The sequence below is a fragment of the Pelobates fuscus genome, chromosome 2 (assembly GCF_036172605.1).
Source record: "Pelobates fuscus isolate aPelFus1 chromosome 2, aPelFus1.pri, whole genome shotgun sequence".
Taxonomy (NCBI): Eukaryota; Metazoa; Chordata; class Amphibia; order Anura; family Pelobatidae; genus Pelobates; species Pelobates fuscus.
The window spans coordinates 51394407-51415668 of record NC_086318.1 but is presented as its reverse complement, the minus strand read 5'-3'; the positions used below and the strand labels follow the sequence as shown (position 1 = coordinate 51415668).

The 21262-nt window shown below is 44.6% G+C and overlaps 1 protein-coding gene across 1 annotated transcript in view; it reads right to left on the bottom strand.

Moving 5' to 3' along the window:
- NBAS (NBAS subunit of NRZ tethering complex) overlaps nucleotides 1-21262 on the bottom strand; it is a 676063-nt gene that overhangs the window by 1255 nt on the left and 653546 nt on the right. The window lies entirely within an intron of this gene.

The window sequence follows — 21262 nt, the reverse complement described above, 5'->3', positions numbered from 1 at the left end:
TTTTTTTTCTTTTCTTTTTCCATCACTATAACAAAAGTGGTCTCTATTCTCGGTTAGAGCTCCCATCTTCTCTAGTGATTCAGTGCTTAAGATTTCGGAGACAGAATATGCAGAGACCATAAAAGCTGCTTTGGAGTTCGACTAAAACAGACGCTTTCTCTGCAAATGACTCCCAAAATGCATTTATCCTGTACTTACATACTCCTCTAATCGGTGTTATTTCTCTAGAGGTTGCTTTTATTTGCAGATGCATTTTTGTATTACACAAAACCTGCATTAAAATCAGAGGTGCATTTGGATATAATTCTAAATATTTCTATATAATGCTTTTAACGAGTGCTAGAAAGGACAGCGCATTAGCACGCTGGAATATATGGACTCCATATTTGCAAAGTGCATGTTTACACAAAATGGAATACAAAAATGAAAAGAAAAAAAAAATATCTAACTAACTTATTCCATCCCACACCCTGAAAAGCAGCTGGCGTCCTATACCATCTGCTGATCTCAAAGCCGCTCTAGACTTCAGAATATTGTATTAGAATGTAGGCTGCAGACAAAAAAAAAAAAAGAAGAAGTGGAACTGGCTGGCATGTATAATCATCAGCTATTTTAATTGTACTTCTTAATTATTCTTAGCCAGCATGTTGCATATGTACATCTACTACTCATACAATGGAAATATATATGACTCACGGTTAATGGGTTATTTCCTTGGGAGATAGAAAACATAGTTCAGCATACAGGTGTATGTCCTAGTGTTGAAGAAATGAGTTTTGCTTTCTTAAATTAAATATAACGACACCAGCAATACATTGTTTGCAATGGAAAGCTATCCATTTAAAAAATAAAAAAAATAAAAAAAATTTAAATAAAGTACAGACTAGCAAGCTTGAACGATGATTGCCTCATAGCAAATATTAGCACTAGAACGTTAAGTATTTGATTTGTCAAATAGTTCTCCAGATAAGGAACATATCTTGTTAGACGTATCTAGCTGACTGCAATTAGATCTTTAGAGATCGCTAACTATCTCAAATCCTATCAGTTGTTCACATCTCAAATTGTTTTTTCTATGATGCCCATCACATTCTTAATAAGCAGCTAGATTTTCTACCCTGCTAGCTTTTGCCTCAATGCATTTTATCCCTTTAGATTTCAAGCTACATTTTGCAAAGTACTTTGTATAAACCTGCAACCAATGTTAGATTATAAAGCGACAGGCAGGGTTCTGCACTTTTTGTATGAGTATGTCTAATTATATACACATATGTCTGTAACGCTCCCGATGACTACTGGCTAACAATTTGCACTTGATAAGAGCACTAGATAAGAACTAATATACAAATACACAAAATAGCAAGTACAACACAATAACAAATTACCGTAAATATGAAACACTCGAACCGACAATTTATAACGTATTACTTCAAATAATAATAATTCAATATGGCAGTGACGTCAATTTAGGAAAGCTTATGTTATACATCTCAATACTAAAGGGCACGAAAAAACTATTTTTATAAAAATATCTTTGTATAAATATAAACGGCTTAATTTTATTGATTTGCGGACTTACATTTATACTCTTTGAAAACTCTGGTACTGAAACGGTAAACCTAATCATTATTTAACACATTGTCAGTTTTAAACCCAACTAGACAAGCCATCCATTATACTCTTAAAATAAAATAAACATTCAATGGCAAGATAGCAACTCCAAATAAAGTGTTCATCTTTAAATCAAATTCTTGCTAGGTTGTCATATTTTATTGGACCAACATAAAAATAATCTCATGACTTGTTCAGTTTGACATTTAGGAAGATGTTTACGACAGCCAGTAATAATGAACATAAATTATATAGTAACACATTTTAGCATTAGAACGGATATCTCTGAACATTCAAATTCATAACTGGATAAGTTACAATCCAATGTCATAACACATGCACATAATATTAGGGAAAACAAATCTACTGACCCTTACAATCTTACATGGCAACTAAGCACCAAAACATCTACAGCTTAAGGGAGTTGAATTATCAGAGCAGGAGATAAGAACTTCTAAACTAAACACATTGTGCTGTAATATCTCGAACTGCATAAGCAGAAACAAAAAGTGATTTAACAGGTAGATGAAGTTATTTTTTATTATTAAGGCAAGTAAGAACACATACACATTGCATTGATATATACAATACGGAAAGGGGGCAGGGAGGCCAGAGAAAGGGTGTATCATCATCTCTGCCAGGCCCCACTCAGGGGAGCATGCAGAAAGTGCTGCTGAAGGTGGTCCCTAATAATCAGCTCATGGTGCATTGGTTGGAGACAGTTCCCTGGTGTCATTGGATGCAGGACACCAGGAAACAATATTGGGACTGCGGAACTGGAACCTGAAATTATCAGATTTGACTAATTACATGACGTAAAGTCATGATTTTATAAAGGACACGGAGGCGAATATTATGCTTATCTCCTTCTTTATTATACCTCAGCAGCAAAGAGAAGGTATAAGACATTCATAGAAAAATTTGAACAAGTTCTCAAAGGGTTAACACAACATTATACCCTTAACCAATGGGAACAGTCCACATATCCATAACCACCCATGTGACCTTTCCTCTCCCTCTTTCTTTGGTCATGCCGAAGCTTAATCACTACAACTTGAGTAGAACAACTGGAACAACATATCCGGTGTGTCGAACTCTTCCATATAACGGAACTTTAGAACTTATCCGCTTGAACTGTGGTGACAACTGGTCATCCAAGGTGTCAACTGTTGCGCATCAAGCTGAAATGGGATAGAGAAAAGAGATAGTAAAATGTGGTCTGGAAACTGTTTGTCACATTGATGGTGACTAATTCTTACTCTACGCGTTATTGTCTACAGACTAAATTGCATGCTGTATGTGTTACTATATGTAAAATATCTCTATCATACATAATCAAATTGAATCTAGACAAAAACCCAACGATGACTCTCAATTCTAAGACTTATCGGGTGGGAAGTCAACTCTTTCTTTTATCTGATAGAGAAATTAGATACTTACCGGGCGGGCTAATATTCGCCTCTGTGTCCTTTATAAAATCATGACTTTATGTCATGTAATTAGTAAAATCTGGTAATTTTATTAAAGGACACGGAGGTTCATATTATGCTAGTTCAAAGCTGTGCAATGACTGTCGATGATACGTGGTCTAAAGGGCGAAAATTGTATTCCTTAAAGGTGGATTCACGGGACCTGTCTGCCGTCCACAAAAGGTCTTCCAACCTGCATCCCAAAGTAAATGCCATAGCTCCCCTAGTGGAGTGTGCTCCATATATGGATGTATCTATATTTGCGGAGGTCATTATCCACCTCACCCATCAGGCTATCGTTACCGAAGATACTGGTTGATGTGGCGTGTTAATGGCCAGAAACAATTCATGATGTCTAGGGTTTTGAAATGCCTGTGTCCGTTTCTCATATTCCTTGAGACAGGCTATGGGACATAGGTTTGCATTGTGAGGGAATGCTGGGTATGATACTGATGAGATCGCTGATTTAGTACGTCTGGAAATGTTGAATGTCACTCCCGTTGGAGTGAACGAGCGTGCATCAACATATAGTGCTCGGACGTCTGAGACTCTTTTGCATGATACCAGGCAGAAGAGCATGGCCAGTTTCGCTGATAGTTGTTTCAGTGTGAGAGTAGAGTTCTGTGGCCATTGTTCCAATAAGTTTAAGACTAGGTTCACGTCCCACACTGATGAATATCGGGGTTGTGGGGGTCTTGCAAATCGAACCCCGCGTAAGAGTCTGCACACCATTAGGTGTTTACCTGCTGGGGATCCCTCCATACCCTTGTGTCCGGTGGAGATCGCTGACCTGTATACATTGATAGTCCGGTACACTAGGCCTTGGTCGTATAGGAGCGTAAGGAAACGTAACAGGTAGTTCACAGGAGCACATACAGGATCCACTTGTTGTTCCATGCACCAACCACTCCAGGAGTTCCAAGCCCGACTGTAGGATCTCCGTGTTCCTGGAGCCCAGGCTCCCACCAGTAGTTCGAGAGTTGCCTGTGGAATATCTGGCACGGCCCAGGGTCCCCGGAAAGGAGCCACGCTAACAACTTGAGTTGTCCCTGCATCATCATTGGATGTGGGTTCCCTTCGGGATCCGAAAGGAGACGCGGGTTCTCGGGGAGCAGTCTGGGAAGGTCTATAGACATCTCCATGAGTGAAGGGAACCAAGGCTGTGCTGTCCAGAATGGCGTTATGAGGACCATGGATGTCCGTGAGCGGTTGAGGTGTACCAAAGTCCATGCCAGCAGAGCGAACGGAGGGAATGCGTACAGTCTTCTGCTCGGCCATGGTTGGAGGAATGCGTCTGTAGCTAGCGCTTCCGGATCTGGTCTCCAGCTGAAGAACTCTGGAAGTTGTGTTTTCAATCGAGACGCAAACAGGTCTATGTACATCGGGTCCCACAGTGTTTGCAGCCGTAGGAACGTTCCGTGGTTCAGGCGCTACGGTATTCGAGAGTCCCGGGATGTAGTCGGCTCATACTGATATGTTGCGTTCCAAGCAAAATTGCCAGAATTCTGTGGCTAGATCCGCTAGAACTTTGGACCTGGTGCCGCCGAGGCGGTTGATGTATTGCACCGCCGATATGTTGTCCATCCTCAATATGATGGAGCAATGCGTCGTGGGACCTAAGAGGCTCTTCAGCGCGAATGATCCTGCCATAAGTTCCAGGCTGTTGATGTGTAGTGCCCTTTCTGATTGGGACCATCTTCCGCCTGTGGAGATATAACCACAACGCGCTCCCCAACCCCGTGTGCTGGCATCGGATTCTATTATGCAATCTGGGGTGGTGCCGAAGATTGCTCTGCCATTCCACGCCTCCATGTGTTGCAGCCACCACCTGAGTTCCTCCTTGGCTGTGTGATCGAGTGGCACGGAATCTGAGTAGGAGTGACCTGAGTGTAGTTGCGTGGCTTTTAGTCTCTGTAGGGCCCTGTAATGCAGAGGTCCCAGGAAGATCGCTTGTATGGAGGCTGAGAGGAGTCCAATTATTCTGGCTAGTTGTCTCACAGTGAGTGTTGGGCGAGCCAATGTTCTGCGAATCTCCTTTTTGATGGTTTTGATCTTCGTGGTAGCTTAGGGTCCCTTGGACTGCCTCTATATTGAATCCTAGGAATTCTATGGACTGGGAGGGGATTAGCACCGACTTCTCCCAGTTGATTAGGAATCCCAGGTTGTGTAGGAGCGATATCGCCCAGGATAGGTGTTGTTGAAGTAAGAGGGCCTCCTGTGCCATGATCAGCATATCGTCCAAATATATGATCATGCGCACCCCTCTGCTGCGCAGCAGCGTAACCACTGACTTCAACAGTTTTGTAAAGCACCATGGTGCTGATGATAGGCCAAATGGTAGGCACTGGAACCTCCACGTCTGAGCGTTCCATTGAAATTGTAGGAGGTGTTGACACTCCTTCGCGATGGGGATGGTGAGATAGGCATCTTGAAGGTCCAGTTTGACCATCCAACCCCCCAGCCTGAGAAGGTCTCGCAGGCAATGAATCCCCTCCATTTTGAAGTGGTGATATCGTACAAATGCATTGAGTGGGCGTAGGTTGATCACCGGCCTTACTCCACCGCCCTTCTTGGGAACCAGGAACAGGTTGCTTAGGAAACCAGGGGAGTGATGCGCGACTTGGTAGATTGCGCCTTTCTCCGTTAGTGCTCTGATTTCCCTCGACACGAGTTTCCTGTCCTGTGGGGTAAACAACATCCACCGTGACATTGCGGATTGGACTGGGTTTTGCACAAACTCTATGTGGTACCCTAAAACTGTATTGAGAATCCAGGCATCGGACGTGAGTCTGTGCCATGCCCCAATAAATTGGTATAGTCTGCCCCCCACATATGGTGTACCAGAAGGGGGGAAAGGGAGAGTACTTACCATAAGGCCGTCGGCCGTATGTGGCGCCCTGTGTCCTCTGGGTTGCCATGATCTGCCCCTGACTGGAAAGAAGGGTGCTGGAATTCTGGTCTCCGTTTGTGGGAACCTTGATGAAGTGGGGCCTCGGTAGCTCCGGTAGAAGCCCCATGATGGATGGTTGGACAGACGGCCCCGGTGTCTGCCAGCCCCCCAAAAACCTTTGGGAAGAACACTCGCTTCAAGTTTGTTTGCGCCTTGTCCAGGGCTGTAAATGTGCTCACATAAGTGCCCAACTCTATTACAAAATTGTCTCCGAAAAGGAGGCCTTTTGCCTGAGGTCCAGGCTCAGATATGGCCATATTGACCAGTTTTGGGTCGATCTTCATGAGGATCGCTTTACGCCTCTCTGTACTTAGCGCAGCGTTGGAGTTGCCGATGAGGCAAATAGAGCGCTGCGCCCACTCTCGGATAGCCAAGAGGTCTACTGGTGTGTCACCTTAGAGTGCTGCTTCGACTATGTCAAAGATTTTTGCACTGGAGCCCAAGGAGTCAAGCACCTTGTCCTGGCAGTGGCATAGGGAGTAATCCAGCCCTTTTTTGGCTTTCCAGACAGCTTTTCCCAGGAACTTGGCAATTTTAGGGACCACTTCTGGTGTGGCACAGGCCATATCGGGGACCGTCGGGCGTGGGCATTCCGCCCTAAGTTTATTCCTGGTTGTTTTATCCAGGGGTTTTCTTATCCTGGCCGCTATATATTGGGCCACATGGCCAGCTGGGAACCATTCAGTAGACCTAGGGTGTTGTAGGTCGTCTGGGTTAAATAGGGGCTCACCCTGTGGGTCTAGGATGATGGAATCATCCTTGGCCACCTTACCCGTGTTGGCTGGTTTGACTGCCAAGCTCAAAAGAGCCGATTTCCTCGGACTCGCTCAATACCTCCTCAGGGTCCGAATCAGAGTTGGACATCTCTGTTGGGGCTTTTGCCCATTTCCATGCCCTCACTGTTTTTGCCCGGCGGGTGGCTCGTTTACGTGGGGGCCCCACGTCCTCATTGGTGACAGGGCGCAACCTGTCCGTCATGCTCATTTTGGAGGTTTGCCTGCCCACATGGTGGGTCTTTCTGTAGCCTTGCGGCCGCTGAGGGATGCAGGCTTGTCATCTTGGGCCTTGGGGCGGAGGCCACTAGGATTGTGGCTAGATGCTAAGATGGCGTTGCTGATGGATTGGGTCAGGTTATCTGACATCGCCCCTATCGGCGTGTAGATGGCTTGGGTGACCGATTTGGCCATGGTCGCATCTAGGAGTGAATGGAACTCCTCCGAGTTCAGTTGCTCCATAGATGCCACATCCTCTCCCTGGGGGGAGATTAGACGTGTAGCAGGGGACACGCGGCGTTTGGTGTCCTTACTGGCAGTAGTAGGGGTGGAAACTTCCTGGTCCCTGGGGTGCTGCATTCTAGCCAAAGTACCTGAAGCACGCTGGGACAATACACTTACAAGTAGTTGGAGCAAGGGTTAATCAGAATATGTGTGTGTAAAACTTGATATGAGTGTACACAGCAATCCTGTCTCTTCAAACCCTATGTGGGGAAAGAATAACATTAACTGTCCAGTGGAACAGATTGAAAAGGATCTCTATGGCTTTTAAGAGTGACAGGGCAAGGCACAAGCAAAGGCTGTCAGCTTACAGAGTGTTCCCTCCGCAATGGCCTCAAGGGAGCACTGGCAAGCTGCCAGCCACAGCCAGTAACCAATCCGCGCGTGCCCACCCCTCAGAGAGCAGGGGGCGCCGGGAAAAGCGCGGCAAAAAAATCCCTATCAGTGCCGGCAATGACAATGGCCGCCGCGCTGTGCGGCCGCCATTGCGCATGCGCGAGCGGCACTCGGCTGTGAAATGCCCGCGCTGGGCAGACAGCCGCAGCAGGGTATCTCTGGGGAAAGTGTCGGGTTGCCGGGAGGTGAGCGGGTAATAAACTACCCGGAGAGGTGAGGGAGGGGGTTTACCGCCGGGGAGGGCGGGAAACCGTAAAGAGGGATTTTAAATCACAATAAATATACCGACAAGCTATATTTAAAGAAATACACATAAGGAAATACACATGAAGAAATACACAGAACAAGAATATACAAAATCAAGCAAAACCAAACATAAGCTCCTCTGAAGTAGAGAGAGCTAAAATTGGGTAATACTTAGCTGAGGCAGCAGCAAAAGGTCACATGGGTGGTTATGGATATGTGGACTGTTCCCATTGGTTAAGGGTATAATGTTGTGTTAACCCTTTGAGAACTTGTTCAAATTTTTCTATGAATGTCTTATACCTTCTCTTTGCTGCTGAGGTATAATAAAGAAGGAGATAAGCATAATATGTTCTTTAATAAAATCAGGAATTCCTGATTAATTTGACAGTTGGGAGACCTGTTAATGAAGCTGCAGGCTGACTCACTAAACAATTCCTCAAGGAAGACTTTGCAGGTATATACCTTACTTGGCATGATGGATGCTTGTGAACTGAATTTCCCAATACTCATCCAGCCTTCAAGCATTGCTAAGCTATCCAGAGAAGGGACATTGGTTATTCATGGCATTGTGGCTGAGTTTGTACTTATATTACTTGTTATTATGATAATTTAGCTATGCTACAGCGTGCTACTAACATAGTGGTTCTCAGCCTTTTATAACTTGAGTACCTCTTTGCAGCCCATTTCCATAAATTGTACCCCTCATATTAGCAAAATGTTTGAAATTAATATAATCTCTGATATTTCACATTGCTAGTTTTTCTCTGCCTTGGGCTCTCTTGCTTTTCATCTGCTCCAGGTTCCCTCTGCTTCTCCCATATCACAGGCATATATAAATATGTATAATATATACCAAACATGGCAAAACTGCAGCTCGTGAGACATATGCAGCTCTTTAGATGGTCCAATGCAGCTTGCAAAACCTTTCAGGGCCGGCACTACTATAAGGCGGCTGCCTTCGAGCCCTCTTGCCCTAGGGGGAGCAGGATCTGGCTAACTGGCAGGAAGGGAGCACATAGCACAGTACTCCTTTCCTGCTGGTCATTCCTTGTAGTATGGCTGACCGTGGATCCAGTCTGACAGGCAGTGCGCACACTGAAAGCACTGAACTGCTTCCTGTTAGACTGGGATGAGGGAAAGAAGCTCCTCTACTGTAGTCTGTGGCTCGGCCACACTACACCGGTGAGGTAAACTGGCATTTTGGGGGGGGGGGGGAGGGGCGGGTGGAAAGACACATAGAGGGAAAGGGAGGAAATTAGATATATGTGGGGCTGCGGGAATGAGACACAAAGTTGCAAAGACTCTGAAACATACAGAAACAAACACTAACACATATAGATAAACAGACCCACTGCTACACATGCAGATATAACAATGACACACACATATACACACAATGGCACAGACACACAGACATCCTGATATGCACTGACATACATACAGATACAAACACTGACATGCGTACAGATACAGACACATACAGATACAAAGGCACACAAAGACACACATACAGGTATAAACTGTAGCCACCTTCCAGTTTCATACCTTTTGGGTGGATTCTTCTGGGTGGGGCTGTTAGGAGTTAGGGGCTTGCTCTTGTCTACTTCCCTTCCCCCAGCATTCTCCTCTCCCATCAGAGTGGCTAGGCTCTCACTTCCTTCCAGCACTGCGATATTACAGGGGCCCGGTTGAACTGTCTGACCTGACCCCTGATGACATGTTCATGGCGTAGCCCTAACTGCATCGAGCAACCTCATCATGCAAGCACCATGCAGCATTACCAGCAGTCGCTTTGTCATTATGGAATTTTTTTTCACACCCCTGTGGGTAGGCGTACACAGGTTTGGAAGCGCTGTGCTAACAGGTTCATAGGACTGGTCAGTTCAAGTATAACATAAATTGGTACAGCAGAAAGCATGCTGGCAAAAATAAATAAAAACATATATATTTTTCTTATAATTGAATAAAATATGTTATCTCTAATAACAGCATAATATTTTTATTTAAAGGGACACTAAAGTCACCAAAACAACTTTAGCTTAATGAAGCAGTTTGGATGTATAGATTATGCCCCTACAGTCTCACTGCTCAATTCTCTGCCATTTACAAACTAACTTACTAATAACAATTAATGCAACTAAAATGTAATTCAGCACAACCAGGGCCGGTGCAAGGATTTTTGGGTACATAGGCGAAGATGAATTTTTCCGCCCCCCCCCCTCTAAAATTAACATCTTCACCTATGTGACTCCTAACCAGCCCCTCCCTCTTCCCTGTCCCTTAGTGTTCCTCTCCCCTCCCCCCTCTTTTCCCTGTCCCTTGTTTTTTCTCTCCCCTCCCCTCTCTGTCCCTTGGTGCACCCCCCACTCTCTTAGCGGTCACACTCCCCTTCCTGGTGTGCCTCCTACCTGTCTTGCAGCATTGCGGAGCAGACCCTCTACAGGAGCTTCAGTTTTCTGTACCTGGCTGGACTGACAGGAAGTGCTCTCTCAGTGAGCACCTCCTCTCAGTCTGGCCAGGTACAGGAAACAGAAGCTCCTGTACTGCGCTCCGCTCCGCCACGCTACACTCAGTGGTGTATACACACTAACAGCCACACACACTCAATGACAAACACACAGACGTCACTGACCGACACAGACTCACTGATCTGACACACACTCATTCATTCATTGACAGACACACACTCAATCACAAACATACTCTCACTGATTTGACAGACACTCACAAACACACACACACACACAAACAGACACACACATTCATACAATCATTCACAGACACAAACAGACACATACACACACTCACATACACAGACACACACATACACAGACACACACACACACACACACACACACACAGAAACACTCACAGACAAACACATACACAGACACACACTCACAAACACATACTCACACATACACAGACACACACTCACAGACAAACACATACATACACACACTCACAGAAAAACACATACACACACAAAGACAAACACATACACACACACACTGACAGACACATACACACACACTGACAGACACATACACACACACTCACAGACACATACACACACACTCACAGACACACACTCACAGACAAACACACACTTACACATACACTTTCAGACACACACTCACAGACAAACACATACACAGACACACACACATTTAGACAAACACACACTCACACATACACTTTCAGACACAGACACACACAATCACAGACACACACACTTTCAGACACACACACAAACTCACACATACACTTTCAGACACACACACTTTCAGACACACACTCACAGACAAACACATACACAGACACACACACATTTAGACAAACACACACTCACACACACTTTCAGACACAGACACACACACTCACAGACACACACTCACACACTCAGACACACACACTCACAGACACACACACTCACACACACACACACTCACAGACACACACACACTCACACATACACTTTCGGACACAGACACTCACACATACACTTTCAGACACAGACACTCACACATACACTTTCAGACACAGACACTCACACATACACTTTCAGACACACACAATTAAATATTAATATCCACCCAGCCTCCCTACCTGGAGAGCTGGTGTGGATGTGTCCCTGGGGTCCAGTGGGGCTTCCGTGCGGCTGGCGGCAGCGTTCTAGTGAGAGGCTGCGAGGGAGCTCTAACCTGTCTGCTCTGCTCCCTCGCGGGCTGTCTGCTGATGCCGGGAGCCGGAATATGACGTCATATTCCGGCTCCCGCAGCATCAGCACACGGCGCGCGAGGGAGCAGAGCAGACAGGTTAGAGCTCCCTCGCAGCCTCTCATTAGAACGCTGCCGCCCGCCGGGGGTCCAGAAGGTGACCTGGCAGGAGGGAGCGCTTCCCTCCTGCCGGTCACTGAAATCTGGCGCCCCCAGAGCCGGTGCGCCCTAAGGCGGCCGCCTGTGCCGCCTTATGGACGCGCCGGCCCTGAGCACAACAATGCATCTCATTTACTCAGACTAGTTTCTAAATACATTTATTGTAGTTTAAAGACACAATTGATTGGACAGCCACAGAAAGTCTGGGCGGGGTTAGAACAGGAGGACTTGCAAAGGTAGCAGACAAGAGATTTGCAGTTTTTGCAGGCTGCTTTTAGATATAACTCAAATGAAAAAATGCATAATTAAAGCACGCACATTTTCATTTGGAGTATACTTACTAAACAGTGATTTTTTATTATTTTGTATTTGCGCAGTGGAAATGTCCCTTTAATTTATTTGGATCAGCATCAGGAATTATCACAATCTGTCAGATAAACTTTTAACCCCTTAAGGACCAAACTTCTGGAATAAAAGGGAATCATGACATGTCACACATGTCATGTGTCCTTAAGGGGTTAAAATGCTAAATCTACAAACATTTCTCTAGACTGTGATGGCCATTTCTCAGATAAATCATGAAAAGCATTTTTCTAACAAATTGTGATCATCACTGATGCTGATTAAACAAATTAAATCAAGGATTTAATACCTAATGTTTTTAAGCAAAAGTCCAGAATGCTTCCAAAAATATTACTTACTCCGTTACATGCATAATGTATGTCTAACAAATAAAAAACAAACAAATCGTGTAAAAAAAAAAAAGTACCCCAATAGAAATTCATGTTATAATTAATATTGAATGAGATCTTGCAAACAGCATTGCCTAATACTCTCTGATCAAACATCTCATTGTGCAAGATAAAATCAGGAAAGAGTTTAGAGATATGTATCATTATGCATTATCTAATTAAAATATCTCAGTTTTATTATGCAAGTTGCTTGTTTCTCATAACTCATATTTTTAGTAATTGTCTTGAGGGAACCAGTAACACTCATTTGCACAATTTATTTAGTGACCTATTTTATACTCTGTGATAGCAGGGGAAAGATAATTAGGCAAATCGTTATTTGGTGGTCCAATTTATCTCAACCCCCTAAGGTGTTTTCATTGCCTTTGTTGTTCCTTTGTTTTAGTTTTTTACTTTTATGGGATGATTTAAGGAAATAAAAAGCTCACATAATCGCCATTTGTTTTCAAAAAGGATTCATTCCTTTACAAACTCCTGAAGGCGGTAGATGTTAGAATGCATTCTGTTTATGCAAATGATTTGCATGAGCAATTCTAATACAATGGAAATTTAACAAAATAAGTAAGCAGGCTGATGAAACTACACCATACTGTATTTGGAGATTTGTTTTGGCAAGCATTCAACCCTTTGTTATGGACATTTATTATTGTTAAAGGAGCACTACAGGGCCAGGAACACAAATGAATCATGAATTCCTGACCCTATAGGGTTAAAACCATCTAGCCCCCCTGGGCCCCTCATGCCTCCATAAATATAGCAAAATATTACTGTAATCAAACCTGAAGCTGTAGATCTGCATGCTGTTTGCCCAGAAAAACAAGCAGTCTGCTGACATCATCAGAAGTGGTAAGAAAAAATCTCAGACACTCACTGTGATTGTATCCAGGCAGATTTATTTGCAACGTTTCAACCTGTGAAGGTCTTTATCAAGCATGCTTGATAAAGACCTTCACAGGTCGGATTGTATCCAGGCAGATTTATTTGCAACGTTTCGACCTGTGAAGGTCTTTATCAAGCATGCTTGATAAAGACCTTCACAGGTCGAAATGTTGCAAATAAATCTGCCTGGATACAATCACGGTGAGTGCCTGAGATTTTTTCTTTTCAAGTATATTTCATGTGTTTTTTTGCTGACCCATGCTCAGTAGCACCCTGGCTTGGTATATTGTGGCTGAGTGCTTTTTTTCATCATCAGAAGTGGTGGCCTGATCCAATCACAATGCTTCTCCATAGGATTGGCTGAGACTGACAAAGAGGCAGATCAGGGGCAGAGCCAGCACAATTCAAACACAGCCCTGGCCAATCAGCATCTCCTCATAGAGATGAATTGAATCAATGAATCTCTATGAGGAAAGTTCAGTGTCTGCATGCAGAGGGAGGAGACACTGAATGTTTGGATGCATTTTAGGCAGCCATGGCCCAGGAAGGATCTCTAACAGCTATCTGAGGAGTGGCCAGTGAAGTTATCACTAAGCTGTAATGTAAACACTGCATTTTCTCTGAAAAGACAGTGTTTACAGCAAAAAGCCTGAAAGTAATGATTCTACTCACCAGAACAAATCCAATAAGCTGTAGTTGTTCTGGTGACTATAGTGTCCCTTTAAGAGCAGTGTGCCTGAAATATGTCCCCACTACGACCAACAGCTCCAATTTTAGAGCCTGTGTTCCAAATTTTAGACATCACATAGTTTCTTAAAAACAGACATTCAAAGCAAAGAACTAGTTACAACGGTTCAATGTTTTAACACTGTGTGCACTTTGTACATTACCTCCATGCCTGGACGTAATATCTAATAACAAAAAAGTTGCTACACTCACAGCTGTGGTCGAGATACAATCCTGAAGCTTGTTCAAATTGCCATACCCAAACATCTTCACAACCTCTAAACATTAGGTTTTTTTATTGAAACACGGAACCTACAGAACTCCAAGCAACTCTATGACCACTTCAAATCACAGAAAGTCATAGAGCTTGGAGTAACCATTCATTGACTGCCATCAGTGTGTTGATAAATATCAAATAATAAATTAGAATACACCCCTTTATTACCTATACCAGAGGCGAAACTAGAATCCACTGGGCCCCGGTGCGAAAACTGCCCTGGGGCTCCCCTCATATGCGTCTCATCCCCCCCTCAGTGTCTCATTCCCACGCCCAGGCCCACCCATGTGCCCTTAATCCCTCTGCCCCACAGCCCCTACATGTGTCCCATTTCCTCCCACCTTAGCCCGTCCATGTTTCTCATACCCTCAGCCCTCCATGTGTCCCATTTCTCCTTCTCCCCTCACTGTGTTCCATTCTGCCCTCTCTCCCCCTCGCTTCCATGTATCCCATACCCTCCCTCTCTCTCCCTCCCCTCCATGTGTCCTATTGTTACCTCTTTTCCCCCCTCCCCTTCAGGTGTTCTATTTCTCCTTCTCTCCCCCCTCCCCTCCATGTGTCCCATTCCCTCTCCCCCCTCAGCTTCTCCATGTGTCCCATTTCTCCTTCTCCCCTCACTGTGTTCCATTCTGCCCTCTCTCCCCCTCCCTTCCATGTATCCCATACCCTCTCTCCCTCCTCCCCTCCCTTCCATGTGTCCTATACCCTCCTTCTCTCTCCCTCCCCTCCATGTGTCCCATTGTTCCCTCTTTCCCCCCTCCCCTCCAGGTGTCCTATTTCTCCTTCTCTCCCCCCTCCCCTGTATCCCATACCCGACATTTATCACCCCTCCCCTTCCTGTGTCCCATACCCTTCATCTCTCCCCCCCTGTGTCTCATTCCTACCTCTCTCCCCCACCCATCCTTTTCTCCCCTCCAGGGTGTCCCATTGTTCCTTCTCTCCTCCCTCCCCTCCATGTTTCCCATTTCTCCCGCTCTACCCCCTTCCCTCCAGGTGTCCCATACCCTCCATCTCTCCCCCCTCCCCTCCTTGTGTCCCATACCCTCCATCTCTCCCCCCTCCCCTCCTTGTGTCCCATACCCTCCATCTCTCCCCCCTCCCCTCCTTGTGTCCCATACCCTCCATCTCTCCCCCTCCCTGTGTCCCATACCCTCCACTTCTCCCCCCTCCCCGTGCCCCATTTCTCCCTCTCTCCCCCTTCCCTCCAGGTGTATCATATCCTCCATTTCTCCCCCCTCCCCTCCCTGTGTCCCATACCCTCCATCTCTCCCCCTCTACTCCTTGTATCCCATTTATCCATCTCTCCCTCTCCCTGTGTCCCATTCTACATCTCTCCCCTCTTCCCTCCAGGTGTCCCTACCCTCCATTTCCCCCCTTCCCCTCCCTGTGTCCCATACCCTCCATTTATACCCTCCCTGTGTCCCATACCCTCTATCTCTCCCCCCTCCCCTGCCTGCGTACCATTTCTCCCTCTCTCCCCCCTGACAGGAAGTGCTCTCAGACTGCTCGGCCACACTACACACAGGCAGGAGGGGAGCAGCACAGTGCAGCTCACCCTCCCTGCCAGCATCGGGAACCGCGGACCCAGGCCGGTGCTGCTGCCGGTATCAAGGCGGCCCATGGTCGCAAGGGGCGCAACTGCGACCCCTGCGACTGTGGTAGGTACGCCAGTGACCTATACAGTGGTAAGACATCTCTCAAAAACCATGAGACAATATTTTCCCTTAATACAGTGTCTAGATTCATGTTTAGGTTACTGCATGGGGATTAAATCATAGAGGAGGAGATTCTGTAATATTTATGACTCGTCATTTAATTATAAAGTGTTACCTACATGCAAAGCAGCTGTATACAATGAATACCCTTACTCTACACTATAAAGATTACGCACAGGACACATACAGCATGCGAGTACATTATAGTCTACTGTACATTACACGATAAGTGTGGCTGTCTGCAAAAGTTGTTAATTATTAATAGATTTTAACAAAAGAGCAGGAACTCAGTGAATTCAGCAAAAGGAATACAGATCTGTCAACTTGGGGAATTGTGCAAAGCTTCAAAACACTGGCTACTAGATACAGATATAGGTCAGATGGAGGAGGCCAAACACAGTAGATGATAAATTGTATAAAGAGAACACGATGTTGGGGTAGTAAGTTCTCAAAATTGCATTTGCCACTGGGCCACATTGAAACCTGGACCTTAAGACTGTGGGCTCTATTCAATTAGTCCTAATTTTTAGCTTCTGAGTTATAGACCGAGCTTGTGCTGAACGCTGTCGTGACAACTAGATTTTAATATTTACTGAAATGTCACAAAGGCTTCAACTGGAAGCAATGGCTTTTAGTTGGCCTTGATAGGAACTCGGCAACAAACATGGCATCTACGAATTTCCAGAGTTAAATAACTGTACTATGCTACTTACCTTGCACCTATCATTGAAACAGGTAGGATAGGAAATGTTGAGATTCTACAAGTTTAGTTTTTCTATATTAGGGATGTTTCAGCTTTCTTTAGTGAATAATTGTCATGAATCACCCAGCAGGTATGATCGGGATATTAATTTAATGCATAGGGTCCTAAAACTTTCAAAAGGACCATACAATACATTTTGCACCTGTGCACCTTCTGTCATCCTTTTAAATGGGATCAGGCACAAAAAGAGAAAATAAATATAGCCTAAGGCCTTCACAAAATTCATTCCTCCTCCAAGAGACCATTTAATTTAACCCCTTAAGGACACATGACATGTGTGACATGTCATGATTCCCTTTTATTCCAGAAGTTTGGTCCTTAAGGGGTTAACTAGCAGTATGACTGTGACAGGTAGCGGTTCTCCTGGCATTTGTCAGACCAAGTCATCCATCAGACTGCCATATGGAGAATCATGACTCACCACTCTAGAAAATACAATTCAGCTACTTCAATGATGGTCAAACTTCCATCAGTCCACTTAATGCTATTCTTGGCATTCATGTGGTCACTCTTAACCGGTATACAGCTGTTCAACCATAAAATTGCAATTTGTGAATCTTCTTATAGTTCCAAAGGCAAAATTACTACCAAGCAGACTTTAGAACTCAGCAATAGATAATCCAAATGTGAACATATGATTTTTACAAGCTACATGCTTCAATTCCACTCAAAAGTTCCATTCAGCTTGCACCGTCCGCTCTTTTGCAATGTCCTTAATATATGTCGTATTACTGTATTATTCATGCAATCCAACACAAACTTGAAAAGGACAGAGATCTCAAATGGGGTTTTATTGACTAAGCTGAGAATTGTGCAAAAATTGATAAGGGGAATGCAAATGTTAGGCCGGGATTGTTAGATAATTTTCAAACACTGTAAAATTTTGGCCAGCAATTTTGAATTGTTATGTCTACACAATTATAGTTTGGTGAACAAACACAAATGTTACATAGTTACATAGTTACATAGCTGAAAAGAGACTTGTGTCCATCAAGTTCAGCCTTCCCCACATATGCTTTTGCTGTTGATCCAAAAGAAAGCAAAAAACCCAGTCTGAAGCGCTTCCAATTTTGCAACAAACTAGGAAAAAATTCCTTCTTGACCCCAAAATAGCAGTCAGATGTCTCCTTGGATCAAGCAGCTATTAGCCCACTAATTAGAAACTGTATCTCTGTATGTTATGTTTTTGCAAGTACCGTATATACTCGAGTATAAGCCGACCCGAATATAAGCCGAGGCCCCTAATTTTTCCCCAAAAAACTGGGAAAACTTATTGACTCGAGTATAAGACTAGGGTGGGAAATGCAGCAGCTACTGGTAAATTTCTAAATAAAATTAGATCCTAAAAAAAATATATTAATTGAATATTTATTTACAGTGTGTGTATAATGAATGCAGTGTGTGCGTATGAGTGCAGCGTGTGTGTGTATGAGTGCAGCGTGTGTGTATGAGTGCAGTGTCTGTATGAGTGCAGCGTGTGTGTGTATGAGTGCAGCGTGTGTATGAGTGCAGTGTGTGTGTGTATGAATGCAGTGTGTGTGTGTATGAATGCAGTGTGTGTGTGTATGAATGCAGTGTGTGTGTATGAGTGCAGTGTGTGTATGAATGCAGTGTGTGTATGAATGCAGTGTATGAATGCAGTGTGTGCAGGGCCGGTGCAAGGATATTTGCCCCCCCCATATGTCCTGACCTCCCCTCCTCCTCCCTCAGTGGTCCTTACCTCCCCACCCCCGTGTTCCTTCACCCCCCTCCCCCAGTGGTCCTGACTCACCCCTCCCCTAGTGGTCCTTACTTCCCCCTCCCCTCCCCTAGTGGTCCTTACTTCCCCCTCCCCTCCCCTAGTGGTCCTTATCCCCCCCTCCCTCCCCTAGTGGTCCTTATCCCCCCCCTCCCTCCCATAGTGGTCCTTATCCCCCCCCTCCCTTCCTCCCATAGTGGTCCTTATCCCCCCTCCCTCCCATAGTGTTCCTTTTCTCCCCCCCTCCCTCCCATAGTGGTCCTTATCCCACCCCCCTGCCTCCGATAGTGGTCCTCATCCCCCCCTCCCTTCCATAGTGGTATAGTGGTCCTTATCCCCCCCCTCCCTCCCATAGTGGTCCTTATCCCCCCCCTCCCTCCCATAGTGGTCCTTATCCCCCCCTTCCCTCCCATAGTGGTCCTCATCCCCCCCTCCCTCCCATAGTGGTCCTTATCCCCCCCCCCCTCCCTCCCATAGTGGTCCTTATCCCCCCCTCCCTCCCATAGCGGTCCTTATACCCCCCTCCCTCCCATAGTGGTCCTTATCCCACCCCCTCCCTCCAATAGTGGTCCTTATCCCCCCCCTCCCTCCCATAGCGGTCCTTATACCCCCCCTCCCTCCCATAGTGGTCCTTATCCCACCCCCTCCCTCCCATAGTGGTCCTTATACCCCCCCCCTCCCACAGTGGTCCGTATACCCCCTTTTTTATTATTTTTTTTATTATTATTATTTTTTTTTTATTATTATTATTTCTTATTTTATTTTTTTTTCGTCCCCCCTCCCTGCTTGATACATGGCAGGGAGGGGGGCTCTCCTTCCCTGGTGGTCCAGTGGCAGTTCAGTGGGGGGAGAGGGGGGCTGGCAGAGCTGTAACTTACCTGTTCTGCAGCTCCTGTCAGCTCTCTCCTCCTCTGCGCCGTCCGTGCAGCTCCTTCTATCAGCTCACACTGTAAGTCTCGCGAGAGCCGCGGCTCTCGCGAGACTTACACTGGGAGCTGACCGAGGTGCTGAACGGACGGCGCGGAGGAGGAGAGAGCTGACAGGAGCTGCAGAACAGGTAAGTACAGCTCTGCCAGCCCCCCTCTCCCCCGGTCTGTATTATGGCAATGCAAATTGCCATAATACAGACCTTGACTCGAGTATAAGCCGAGTTGGGGTTTTTCAGCCCAAAAAATGGGCTGAAAAACTCGGCTTATACTCGAGTATATACGGTATTTATCCAATTGCAATTTAAACATCTGTATAGACTCTGACAAAACCACCTCTTCCGGCAATGAATTCCATATCCTTATTGCTCTTACTGTAAAAACCTTTTCTTTGCCTTAGATGAAATCTCCTTTCTTCAAGCCTAAATGTGTGATCTTGTGTCCTATGTATAGCCCTGTTTATGAATAGATTTCCAGATAAAGGTTTGTACTGGCCCCGAATATATTTGTATAATGTTATCATATCCCCTCTAAGGCGCCGTTTTTCCAAACTGAAGAGATTTAAATTTTTTAACCTTTCTTCATAACTAAAATGCTCCATATCTCCAATGTATTTGCTGAATTCTAGAGATATTATCAATAATATGTTGAGGGTCATTTTGTCCCATTTGAGGCATTACAAGAAAGAATACTTATTTCTGCCTCATTGTTCTTTCGATACATATAGATCTTGAGATTGTTCTCTATAAATCGTTATTCAAGGGATATTTACTCCCCGCTATATTAACATGTTTATATTGTGATGTCGCAAATATAAAACACCCACTTTTTTTTTTTAGATTCTACAAATGATTACAGTTTAATCATGCCGATTTTGGAATTCTTCCCTACTTATTGGAAAAAGGATTTGGGCTTACCACTCAAGGGATCAGATTGGGTAGATATGTGGAAGGCTTCATCCTAATCTCAATTAATTTATAAGAACAAAGTGTTCAAAGACTGTTCAGATAAGGTGCCGGTTAGAATTATATTAAATGGCAGACCTCTGATGGCAGGGAGCTAGGTTCTCAGTGCCATATAAAGTGGACGTGACTCAAAGTAGTCCCAAAAGTGATCCAAATTCAATCTTGTTCAACTTTTTTTTTTTTTTTTTTCTAAACCAGTTTCCACAGGACAATGGTTCTTCCTACTTCCCCTTCTTAGTGGAAGATCACTGTTGAGTATTCACTATTAAAATAAATTATTTTAAAAATCAGTTTAGGGGCTTTAACTTTCCCTCGGTTACAGGACAACTCTTCTATTCTTACCTTGGTAAAGGCCAAAATCAAAGGCACCTTACTAATGGATAAAATAATCGTCATGTTTCATTACACTATGTCTGCTTTTGACAAAGTATGGGCTTATCATATAATCATTAAATATTTGTTTTAAAATGCCCTCTCTACTTTTTTTCTTTTACTTTTTGTCACTTTGTCATTGTATTCCAAACATTTCAGGGGTTTTATATGGTCTACTCTTTTATATCTGTGTATCTTTTTTGACCAATGACTTACATGTATAGTCTTTTTATTTATAAATAATTTCTTTAACCCCTTAAGGACTGGACAGTTTTTGCGATGTTGTACATTTGCGACCAGGCCTCTTTTTACACTTTTGTGGTGT